An 11,893-nucleotide genomic window follows, 5' to 3' on the forward strand; every position below is an offset into this window, starting at 1 on the left:
ATACTTATCAATTAATAAAAATATAAACACTCAAATAGAAAAATGAGCAAAAGATATGATTGTATAGCAGAGGCAAAAAACGGCCCTTAATCACATAAAAGAGATGTTCAACCTATTTAATAGTTAGGTAATTTGATAATTAAAACCATAGTTGCAATGGACTGAATTTTTGTCCCCCAACGATTCACATGGTGGAGCTCTAACTGCCGATGTGCTGCTATTTGGAGAGGAGGCCTTTGGAAGGTTTTCATTAGTTTATGAGGGTGGGGCCCTCAGGATGGGATTAGTGGCCTTATAAGAAAAAGAGAAAGAGATCCTTCTCTTGCCATGTGAGGTCATGCTGAGAAGGTAGCCGTCTGCAAGCTAGGGAGAGAGCTCTCACCAGAACTTGACTATGTTAGCACCCTGATCTCAAACTTCGAGCCTCCAAAACTGTGAGAAAATAAATTTCTGTTTTTAAGCCACCCAGTCTATTATGGTATTTTGTTATGGCAACCAGAGTTGACGAAGACGTAACATACATCAGATTGGCAGCTATTAAAAAATGAAATCATGTCATGCGTGTTGGCCAATTTGTGGATTAAAAGAAATCACATCCATTGCTGTGGATGAATAAATTGGAACAACCATGTTGGAAAATAGTTTGGCATTCCCTAGAAAATCTGAGCATGTAAACATCCTACCTTTCACCTAGAAATTAGGGAAACACTTCCAAATGTGCGCCAGGAAACAAGCACGTGATTGTGTAAAACAGCTTTGTCCATCATGGCCTAAAACTAGAATAATCCTGAAAGTTTATCAACAGCAAAATTGACAAATATATTGTGATACACTTATAATACATAAGAATGCTGTACTACAGTGAAAATAAACTGTAACTAACCCACAGGGTTAATGTCAAAAAGATAATATAAAATGAAAGAAGCAAGTCACAAAAGAATTCTTACAATTAATGTGAAGTTCAAAAACAGGTAAGACAAAATTTCATTTTATTTTATTTTTTATTCAAATATAATTAATATGTAGTGGTATATTAGTTTCAGGTGTATAATATGATGATTCAACAATTCTATTCATTTTTCAGTGCTCATCAAGGTAAGTGTACTCTAAATCCCATGTATCTGTTTTACCCATCCCCTCACCCACTTCCCTGCCGGCAACCACCAGTTTGTTCTCTGTATTTAGGGGTTTGTATTTTTTGTCTCTTTTTTCTTTGTTTATTCATTTGTTTTGTTTCTTAAATTCCACATATGAGTGAAATCACATGGTATTTGTCTTTCTCTGACTATTTCACTTAGCGTAATACCCTCTAGGTCCATCCATGTTGTTGCAGATGGCAAGACTTCATTCTTTTTATGACCGAGTAATATTCGATTATATATATATATATATACACCACAGCTTCTTTATCCTTTCATCTATTGCTTCCATACCTTGGCTATTGTAAATAATGCTGCAGTAAACATAGGGATGCATATATCCTTTTGAATGTTTTCATTTAATTTGGGTAAATACGCAGTAGTGGAATTACTGGATCATATGGCAATTCTATTTTTAATTTTTTCAGGAATGTCCATACTGTCTTACACATTTGGCCAATTTGGATGTAGGATGTTTACATGCTCAGATTTTCTAGGGAATACCAAACTCTTTTCCAACATGGTTGTTCCAATTTATTCACCCATAAGAAGTGGATGTGATTTCTTTTAATCCACAAATTGGCCATTGCATTCCTACCAACAGCGCAGAAGTTTCCATTTTCTCCATATCCTCTCCAACACTTATTTCTTGTGTTTCTGATTTTAGCCATTCTGACAGATGTGCAATGGTATTCCATTGGGGTTTGATTTGCATTTCCCTGATGATGAGTGATGTTGAGCATCTTTATATATGTCTGTTGGCCATTGTATGTCTTCTTTGGAAAATATGTCTGTCCAGGTCCTCTGCCCATTTTTTAATCAGATTATTTGGGGTTTTTTTTGGTGTTGAGTTGTGTAAGTTCTTTATGTATTTTGGATAGTAACTCCTTACTGGATATATCCATTTGCAAATATCTTCTCCCATTCTTTGGTTGCCTTTTTGTTTTATTGATGGTTTCCTTCTCTGTGCAAAAGCGTCTTATTTTGGTGTAGTCCTAACAGTTTAATTTTGCATTTGCTTCCTTTGGCTGAGGAGACATATCTAGAAAAATGTGTCTATAGGCAATGTCAAAGAAATTACTGCCTATGATTTCTTCTTGGATTTTTATGGTTTCAGGTCTTACATTTAGGTCTTTAATCCATTATTAGGTAAAATTGACATACAATCAATATGCATATTCCAGGTGTAAAATCAGATACATATTGGCATATGCATGTATCTGTGAAACCATCACCATAATCAAAACAGTGAACATATTCATCACTCCCAAAGTTTCCTTCTGCACCTTTGTAATCCCTCTTTTTCATCTCTTTCTGTGCCACGTCCCCCGTTCTTATCACAAATCTGTCTTTTATTACTATGTGTTAATGTTTTCTAGAGCTTTATATAAATGAAAGTATACAGTATGACTATTTCTTGATCTGTCTTCTTTCATTCAGAATAATTATTTTGAGATCAACTATGCTGTTGTTATAGCAATAGTTCATTCTTTTTTATTACTGAATATTATTGTATGGATATACCACAAGGTATTTTATCCATTCACCTGTTGGCTGACATTTCAATAGTTTCCTGGTTTGGGCTATTATTAATAAAACTGCTATGAACATTCCTGTACAAGTCTCTGTATGCACATTTATTTCCTTTTCTCTTCAAGTGGGATGTCTGAATCATTGTTAGGTGTGTGCTCAAATATTTAAGAAATTTCCAAATTGTTTTCCAAAAAGCTTGTACCATTTTACATTTCCACTAAGAGGATATGAGCATTCTAACTTCTCCACATCCTTGCCCAAACCTGGTATGGTTTGGGTTTTTAAATTTTAGACATTCTGATAGGTGTGAAGTAGTATTTCATTGTGGTTTTGATTTGCATTTCCCTAATTCACATAGTAACTGATGATATTGAACATCTTTTCGTATCATTATTTGCCATCCATCTATCCTTTGGTGAACTACCATCTATCTTTGGTGAAATATTTTGCTCATTTTTAAATTTGGTATTTGGGTTTTTATATCATTATTACTGAGCTTTAAAAGTTCATTACATATTCCAGATACAAGTTCTTTATCAAATATAAGCTTTGCAAATATTTATTCCTAGTCTGTGGGCTTATCTTTTCATTCTCTTGACAGTGTCTTTCAAGGAGCAGAAATGCTTTAATTTTGATGAGGTACAATTTAAAAATTTATTCTTTAATGGATTATGCTTTTAGTATTATATTTAAGAAATCTTTGTCTAACCCAAGTTCACTAAGACTTTCTCTTACATTTTCTTCTGGAAGTTTTATAGTTTTAAGTTTTTTATTAGGTCTATAACCTCTTTGAATTATTTTTCATATGATATGAGGTATGGATTCAAGTTCATGGTTTTTTTGTTTGTTTGTTTGTTTGTTTTTTGCATTTGGACAAATATTCCAGTATTCCAGCACCATTTGTTAATAAGACTGCCATTTGTCCACTAGGTTACCTTTGTACCTTTGTTAAAAAATTGGTCATCCCTATTTGTGTGGGTTCATTTCAGGATTCTTTATTCTAAAATAATATATATATATTTTTAAAGATTTTATTTATTTATTTGACAGAGAGAGAGAGAGAGACAGTGAGAGAGGGAACACAGCAGGGGGAGTGAGAGAGGGAGAAGTCAGACTTCCTGCTGAGCAGGGAGCCCGATGCAGGGCTCGATCCCAGGACCCTGGGATCATGACCTGAGCTGAAGGCAGACGCCCAATGACTGAGCCACCCAGGTGCCCCTAAAATAATATATTTTAAAACAATACATAAATAAGGGATTGAACTATAAATAAAAGAAAAAGAAGGACTAAAAAAATTCAGGGTCATGATTACCTTCGCGTGAGTTGATAGAGCAGCAAAGTATGAGATCAAGGAAAGGCTTTTAGGACACAAAATGTTCTGTTTTTTTAAGTTGGGTTATAAGTATAAGCTGTCTGGTTTTATTATTAGTCTTTAAACTTGACTTATACATTACAGAAAATCTGTTTTATAAATTGTACTCTATAAGCCTTATATTTCACTATAAAAAGTACCCCCAAACTGACTTCTCCATAGCTTCTATTAGTCAAAACTGGTTTACATGATGCCCCCCAAAACAATCATTGCCAAAGGAGAGTTGAATTTTTATGGGTCTCAAGGTGACCAAAGCCAATGTGCTGTTATTAAACTATTTTCTCATTGCCTCAAACCCATTCTTCTATACAGATTTCCTCCCTTATCCACAGTTTTTCTTTCTGCGGTTTCAGTAACCCAGGCCCAAGTGCCATTGCGAAGCAGATGATCCTCCTTCTGACATATCACCAGAAGGTCAGGAGTAGTCTAACACTACATCACAGTGCCTATGTCATTCACTTCATCTCATTATGTAGGTGTTTATCATCTCCCATCATAACAAAAGAAGGGTGAGAACAGTACAATAAGATATTTTGAGAGAGAGGCCACGTTCATGTTACTTTTATTACAGTATATTACAGTTACAATTGGTCTATTTTATTATTAGTTACTATTGTTAATCTCTTACTGTGCCTAATTTATAAGTTAAAATTTGTCATAAGTATGCATGTAGAAGAAAAAAATGCTAGTATATAGGGTTCAGTACTATCTGTGGTTTCAGGCATCCACTAAGGGTCTTGGAATGTGCCCCCTACAGTTAAGGCAGGATCATGAACTCTGCTTTGTGAAGCCAGGGCTGAAACTGCAAACATTTCCCCTTTGCCAACTCCCTGTTAGGCTGACAGCAGAGGGCACTAGAGGCAGCTTGGAAGGCAGCAGGCTAGAAAAGGGATAGGAAACTTCCTGCTCTGCATCCTGTTCCTGTTAGCAGCTCCAGGCAATGGTTCTTTCCCCAGGCAATTGCTTCCAATCTTCAGATCGTATTCTGCGTTTCTAGACTAGTCACAGAGTTACCAACACCAGAAAGTGCCCCCCTTTGCCTTGGTCTGAATCCAGATATCCTCCCATTTTCTAGGATCTAATAAACTGAATTCTTCCCTTTGTTCCCCTCAAGACCTGGGGCTGGAAGCCGCTTCCTACATTTTCTATCTTCTTTACCTCACAATTCCCTCTTTGCCTTGTAGTCTTCGAAAAACCTTCCAGTTAACCAACTCTCTGTATCAAATTCACTCTTAAAATAGCTGTAGTGGTTTCAGTTTTGCTGACTTGACTCTGAGTATGTCATTCACACTAGCTTTTTCTTTCTGGAAGATATGGTAGCTTCCAAGAGGAAGGGCTACCACACAACCTTTTTTTAACTTTTCTTTTTAATCACGTGGTTTGTTACAATAAGAACAAGTCTTAGACTAAATTCTGCTACACACTCCAACATCTATTACCCAGCAGGAACAAAACTGGTACAATAAATTTTGTAATTCATTGAAGTCTCAGCTTTTATCTTTTTAAACGCTTGAAAAAAAAACACTTCGTAAGATAGGTTCAGTAGAGGCAGATCCAACATATTGTAGTGGCAGAGTTCAGCTAGCCTTCTAGTCAGATCAGGTGGGAAGACCCTCCAGAAACATTTTAACACAGTTCCAAAGCCTAAGTTAAGGACTCAGCTTTAGTTCTAAGGAACTCAATAGGCTATTGAGCTCACTAAGTTCTTATACCCATCCTATGCAATAATGAAAAGGCCAATCTACACATCTTGAACAACACTTAGTCAACAAATGAAAAAATATTTTCTAACAAGCTCTCTGGTGCTTTTTGGAAATAATAGTAGTAAGGGGCACCTGGATGGCTCAGTAGGTTAAGGGTCCGACTCTTGATCTCAGATCTCTGGTTTGTGAGTTTGAGCCCCACATTGGAGCCCACTTAAAAAAAAACCAAAAACCCAGAAAGAATGGTAGTGAAAACACCTATAGTTAGTGGTGTCTGAACTGTACACACGTGACTAGAATCTTTTCAATTCTGACTGTCTATTCTAGGATTAGAGTATTTCAAATGATAACTAACCACCCCAGGAGTATACAAAAAACAATACATATCCATGCACTGTACACATGGAGCATAATTGTGTGTGTATAAGTGTGTGTGTGCATGTGCATGTGTACTCCTCAGTAATGAAGTATTACATTGTAATTTATAGTTAGTATAGCATCAAGCATGGTTCATATGCTAAGGCTGGAAGAAAAGACGTCCCTGGGCACATTGCCTCTCCCCCTGCCTAAATAATACTGGGGTTCTATTATCAAGACCAAAAATATCTGCCTCAAGCTGAAGTATGTTTTCTAGATTTGTAAATCTTTACATGTTAGGCTGGTAGAATTTAACTTTATTGGATTGTATGAGGAAGATTAAAATTTTATTTGTGACTCTAGTATTTATATAAAGGTTTCCATATTTCACCCAGGGCAGTTCTGGTTTATTTGTTTTTTTATTTTTTATTTTTTTATTGTTATGTTATGTTAATCACCATGCATTACATCATTAGTTTTTGATGTAGTGTTCCATGATTCATTGTTTGCATATAACACCCAGTGCTCCATGCAGAACGTGCCCTCTTTAATACCCACCACCAAGTCAACCTATCCTCCCACCGCCCCCCCCAGAACCCTCAGTTTGTTTTTCAGAGTCCATCGTCTCTCATGGTTTGTCTCCCCCTCCGATTTCCCCCTATCTTAGTACATTATTAGTAAGAACTCCTTCCAGTTTCAATAGTGATAGGGTTTGGACAATGCAATATTCAATAATTCTAGTAAATAGAGGAATAAAATGAATCGTGTCAATTTTCATTGTCAACATGCTCAATTAGTTTGGGTGGAAACATAAAATGCTATATAAGGCGCCTGGGTGGCTCAGTCGTTAAGTGTCTGCCTTCGGCTCAGGTCATGATCCCGGGGTCCTGGGATCGAGTCCTGCATCGGGCTCCCTGCTCCTTGGGGAGCCTGCTTCTCCCTCTGCCTCTGCCTCTCTCTCTCTCTCTCATGAATAAATAAAATATAAAAAAATATATTAAAAAATAAATAAAATAAAATGCTATATAGTCTCTAAAAATGTTCTCTATTAAGGTGGAAAGGTATATTATTATTTAAATTTATTTTCAGAACTGCATAAGTTTTACTTTCTACACTTCTAACCCTCTACATGTCCGTATGAGTTCTAAGTATGAAATTAAAGTATTTTTTCTCTGTATATTGGGAGAATGTGGTATGTAATTAAAATGAAAAATTAAAATTTGATGAGAAAACTCTCTGTTTTCTAACAAATGAAATATCAATGTGTTCTTAGATTATAGATGAGAGTTTTCAACCAAGAAATGTAAATTGATTAGGAGTGATTTAGTGCAACTCACTGCATCTGTACTAATTATACAAAGTAGGAAATCATCTTTAACTCAGAAATCTCAAAATCTGCTACAGTATTAGTGAAAGCATTACTAGCTAAAACCTCTGGCTTTTAATTCAACTGATCAAAGCCATTTAAAGGAATAAAAAAATGTGCAGAACGAGAGAGACACTTAAAAGTTCAAGCGGTAGGAAAGAAGATGTTTGTGTGCAACAGGTGTCTTGAAACTATAGTAATTAGCCTTGAGTTAAGAGCTGAGCAAAAGCCCAAACGTTGAACCTGAGACAAAATTACTGCATCTGATATAAGCAAAATATGTCGTATTCATAAACAGGTTTTAAAAGGTTTTTTTCTCCAATATTTGCATACAAGAGAGAATAGAAATCTTTATATTGCCATATTAGCTTAGAGGTAGAGAGCTCTTGATTTTCTTAAAGGTGCTTAAGAGAAAATTCTTTGTAGAAGCTCTGAAGAGGATTTGGAAATAACCCCCAGAGATGAAGTTACATGTTCCTGGGATCCAGCTGAAAAACATGCCCCCTAAATTCAGACGTGTTAAGTTAATGGGTCTGGGAACATTAAGTCTAATATAATTTTCAGTCCTGACTTTCTGTTCTTTCCTGCATAAGGCAGTCTGCGAATAATCTACAATCCCTTCCCTTCCATCTTATTTATAAAGGTAACAGGCCATCCTGCTTATCTCTCCTAATCAGGCCAGGTGTGGGAATGGTAGGCTTTGTCTAATTTTCAGCTCTGGGCCGTAAAGGTCATTGACGACAAAAGGTTTTGATTTCTCTTATTCGCTATAGAACTATTTACTGTAAAATACTCCTATAATTGAAATTTAAAGAGATTTACTTTGTCTAGCCTTAAGAAGATAAAGTGTAGAGAAGAGATTTAATTTCATTCTGAAGTATATTCTCTGACAGTGGTTTTCAGTTCTATTAAAGGTCAGGACAAAAGGTACAGAGCAAAAGAACAAGAGAAATGTCGGGTAGATGTTAGAGACTTTTGGGTTTTAATTTGGGAATTACTAGAATTTATTGGCCAGATGTTTGTTCTTCTGAAGGTATTTAAGGAAAGGGTACCAAATCATCGTTTTCCTGGGAAGTTTGGAATGCTATCTTTGCTGGACCAGAGTAAGCAGTGGTTCAGTGAGTAATGCTACTTTTTTTTTGAAGTTGACTATGTGCAGTTTCTCTCTCCCTCTCTCATCTATCATCTATCAATCACTTACAGTACTTTATAACTATAAATGCATTTTATTAATCTAAATTTATAAAAACCCACCTAGCAATCAGTAAGAACTCCTTTGAGGAATCTAATTCCTAAAATGATATACTTGAAGCTTTATAGTAGACTGAACATTAAAACTGCTATTTGTACGAGAGTGTGAATGAATGTGTGTGTGTGTGTGTGTGTGTTTTGAAAGCATCGTATCAGGAAAATCCTGTTTCCTCTAGGCGCTACAAAACTAACAAGAACAACATAGTCCTCAATTAAGCTGCTGAGGAGAATTGGAGAAGTCAGGGACTATACGGAATCAGGAAATAACTGTTTCAGACCTGAATCACTAACATATATATCTAGTGACTCCCTCAGTGGGTCAGACTTGAATCTGAAAAGGGATAATGACTTGTCTCAACAAGTTTGAATCTTTACTGTTTGGCAGAAACCAATAAAAGATCTCATGCCATTATAAGATATTTAATGTGGCCATTAAGAACCTCAGCTCCCTCCATGCCTGACTCTGGCAGATAATCTCTCCAAGAATTAAAAGTAGGCAAATTTATTTAGTTTTGACTATTGAGTCCGATTTTTAATTTTCAACTTCATTGCTGACATTTTATCTTCAGCCATAAGTACAAAATCATTTCAAACCCTTCATTATCAAATTCAGTTTAGTTATTCTGTTAAAATATCAGCAATATGCTAGCTACTAGGGCCATGTATTTGTTTTGTTTTATTTCAAATAGCTTTGGCAACATCTTATTTCATAGCCAATGAATGATGTTATTGAAAAGAAAATTCTAAAACTTACTACCTATACCCTTAATGAAGAATTAAAAATGTCTTAATAAAATTGATGCTTTTGTATGATATTATCCAATACTCTTGAAAGACATTAGCATCTTCTTCTTAATAGTGACTTCATGTTTATTCAATACTCAGGGATTGAACACATTTTAGCAATAACTTTTATGTGAATCTAAGCCATTTATCTTCTGATATTGCTCCATTTTGTGGTTTTTTGAAGATTTTTAAAAAGCTGCTCAAATAATTATCAGTGTATTGCTCTAATCCATGTGTACATGTACAATACTTATACAGACACATATACGTGTACATGTAGGCAAACGTATGTTCCTATCAAACATATTCCAGGATTTTACAAATAGATAGGTAATACCCCCTGTCATAATTGTCTGCATGAACATATTACAGAAAAAAATAAGCAAAATGGAGAGATACATTGAATATCTGGAAATGTAAAAATTTCACATAATCTAATCAAGAAAGTGACATGCAGATTTTTGGAATCTCTCCTGAGCTGTAATATCAATGATATTGATTAGCTTTTCATAGCCCACCTGTTCATCTTATGTGGGTGTTGCAATACCAACAGTGCACATTTTAATAGCTGCCCCGATCCCATAGTGCTTGCTTCTTACTTTGTGTGTGGTATCTTACTTGAACGATGCTCTATGTGCTGTATGGGTTATGGAACCACTTCAGATCCTTTGAGGAATCCAGAGCCCTATGGAACATGGTCGATGTTGGCCTAGGTGAAACTTAAAAGGCCTTTTCATTTAAAAGTACTAGGTTGGGTTGCCTGGGTGGCTCAGTCAGTTTAGCGTCTGCCTTTCCGCTCAGGTCATGATCCCAGGGTCCTGGGATTGAGTCCCGCATCGGGCTCCTGCTCAATGGGCAGCCTGCTTCTCCCTCTCCACCGCTTGTGCTCTCTTGCGCGCGCCCTCTCCCTCTTAAATAAATAAAATCTTAAAAAAAAAAAAAGAATCCAATATCACATAAATAAATAAATAAACAAACAAATAAATAAATAAAGTACTAGTTCATATATATCTCCATCTACATTGACAAGTTTCTATCCAATCTATAATTGAAACGTGTTATTAATCTCTACATTGTTAAAAATGCATGAAGTCAATGTATAAGCAGGGACATGATATTTTGAGAGAAATAATGGGAATACTCACCTGGGGAATGGCAAAGTTAAGTAGGATGGAAATTCTACCACTTGGATCTTTCTAAGATCTCCAAAGTTAGTGTGGTCTTAGACTTTCCACAGGGAACAGTTATCAATTCACCTATAATAAACCGCATGTCCGGTAGCTATATTAAAAGATCTCTGCTGAAGTAAAGCTCTGCTCTGCTTATTTTCACACCCAGACAGGAACAATAAAGAAAAGAACAATCATCTTTTATCCCGAGGGCAGGAGGAGCCTATTGACTACAATAGATAAATTGTTAGCAGGTTTTTGTAGGATTTGATTTGCTACATCAGTATCAAATGTTGAAAAAATCACACTGAGATATATTGTAAATGCACTTGCTCTGAAAACCAAAAAAATACAACAACAAAAATAATCTTTTGCATAAATGTGGATGATTTCTTGAGGTTTTATTTGTCTTAGATTTATGTATGTAATTCAAATGCATAGAATTTACCACCAGTTGGTTTTCACCGCAGGCTTCTGTTTGACAGAAGGATGATCAATCTGTGCTTTTCTACAGAGTGTTACAGTTTCTAATGTTCCATTATCTAAACTGTGATTACTCAACCTGATCAATTATTCTTAGGTGAAAAAAAAGTCTCCATTCCCAAATGAAAGAGAAGTTAAATTTACTCTATGAAAACAAAAGAGGAAAAAGAAAAGTCTTGATGGATTTGGACCTTTAAACTGAATTACTGACAGAAATAAAGATTTGGAAAAAATATACATGCTATTCCCTCTGCCTAGAAACACTTTTTTAGGTACCACCCTTGGATGGCAAAATCTGACCAAAATGTAAGATGCAGATTAAAGATAAGTTCCTCTCTGAAATTTTCCTGACATTTACTAGTTAAAGCTAAGCACTTTTCCTTCTCGCTCATGAATCTAGATTGGGCTCAAACGGAGTTCAGACACAGCTGGTAGTATACGGGAAACTCTTAAGTGTGGACTGAGAGAGCAAGTTTGCTTAGGTATTGTAGGCAGTTTATTGATTTCCTAGCTCTGCCTTAGCAAAGTACTACAAACTGGGTGGTTTAGAGCAACAGAAATGTGTTCTGTCACAGTTCTGAAGGCTAGAAGCTCAAAATCAAGGTGTCAGCAGGGCCATGCTCTCTCTTGGTATTCCTGGGCTTGCAGCTTCATCATTCCAGTCTCTGCCTCTGGCTGTCATCGTGTGACACTCTCCTTTGTGTCTGTCTCTTCACGTAGCGATCTCTGCCTGT

The 11,893-nt window shown here is 35.9% G+C and overlaps 1 long non-coding RNA gene across 1 annotated transcript in view; it reads right to left on the reverse strand.

Annotated features, from left to right (window-relative positions):
• Positions 1–10,794, reverse strand: part of LOC118548275 (uncharacterized) — a 28,601-nt gene extending 17,807 nt beyond the window's left edge. The window contains exon 1 of the long non-coding RNA XR_004923540.2: positions 10,653–10,794. This is a non-coding gene — a long non-coding RNA (uncharacterized LOC118548275). The remainder of the gene's footprint in view (positions 1–10,652) is intronic.
• Between the last annotated feature and the right edge of the window lie 1,099 nt (positions 10,795–11,893).

This window comes from Halichoerus grypus, chromosome 9 (assembly GCF_964656455.1).
Source record: "Halichoerus grypus chromosome 9, mHalGry1.hap1.1, whole genome shotgun sequence".
Taxonomy (NCBI): domain Eukaryota; kingdom Metazoa; phylum Chordata; class Mammalia; order Carnivora; family Phocidae; genus Halichoerus; species Halichoerus grypus.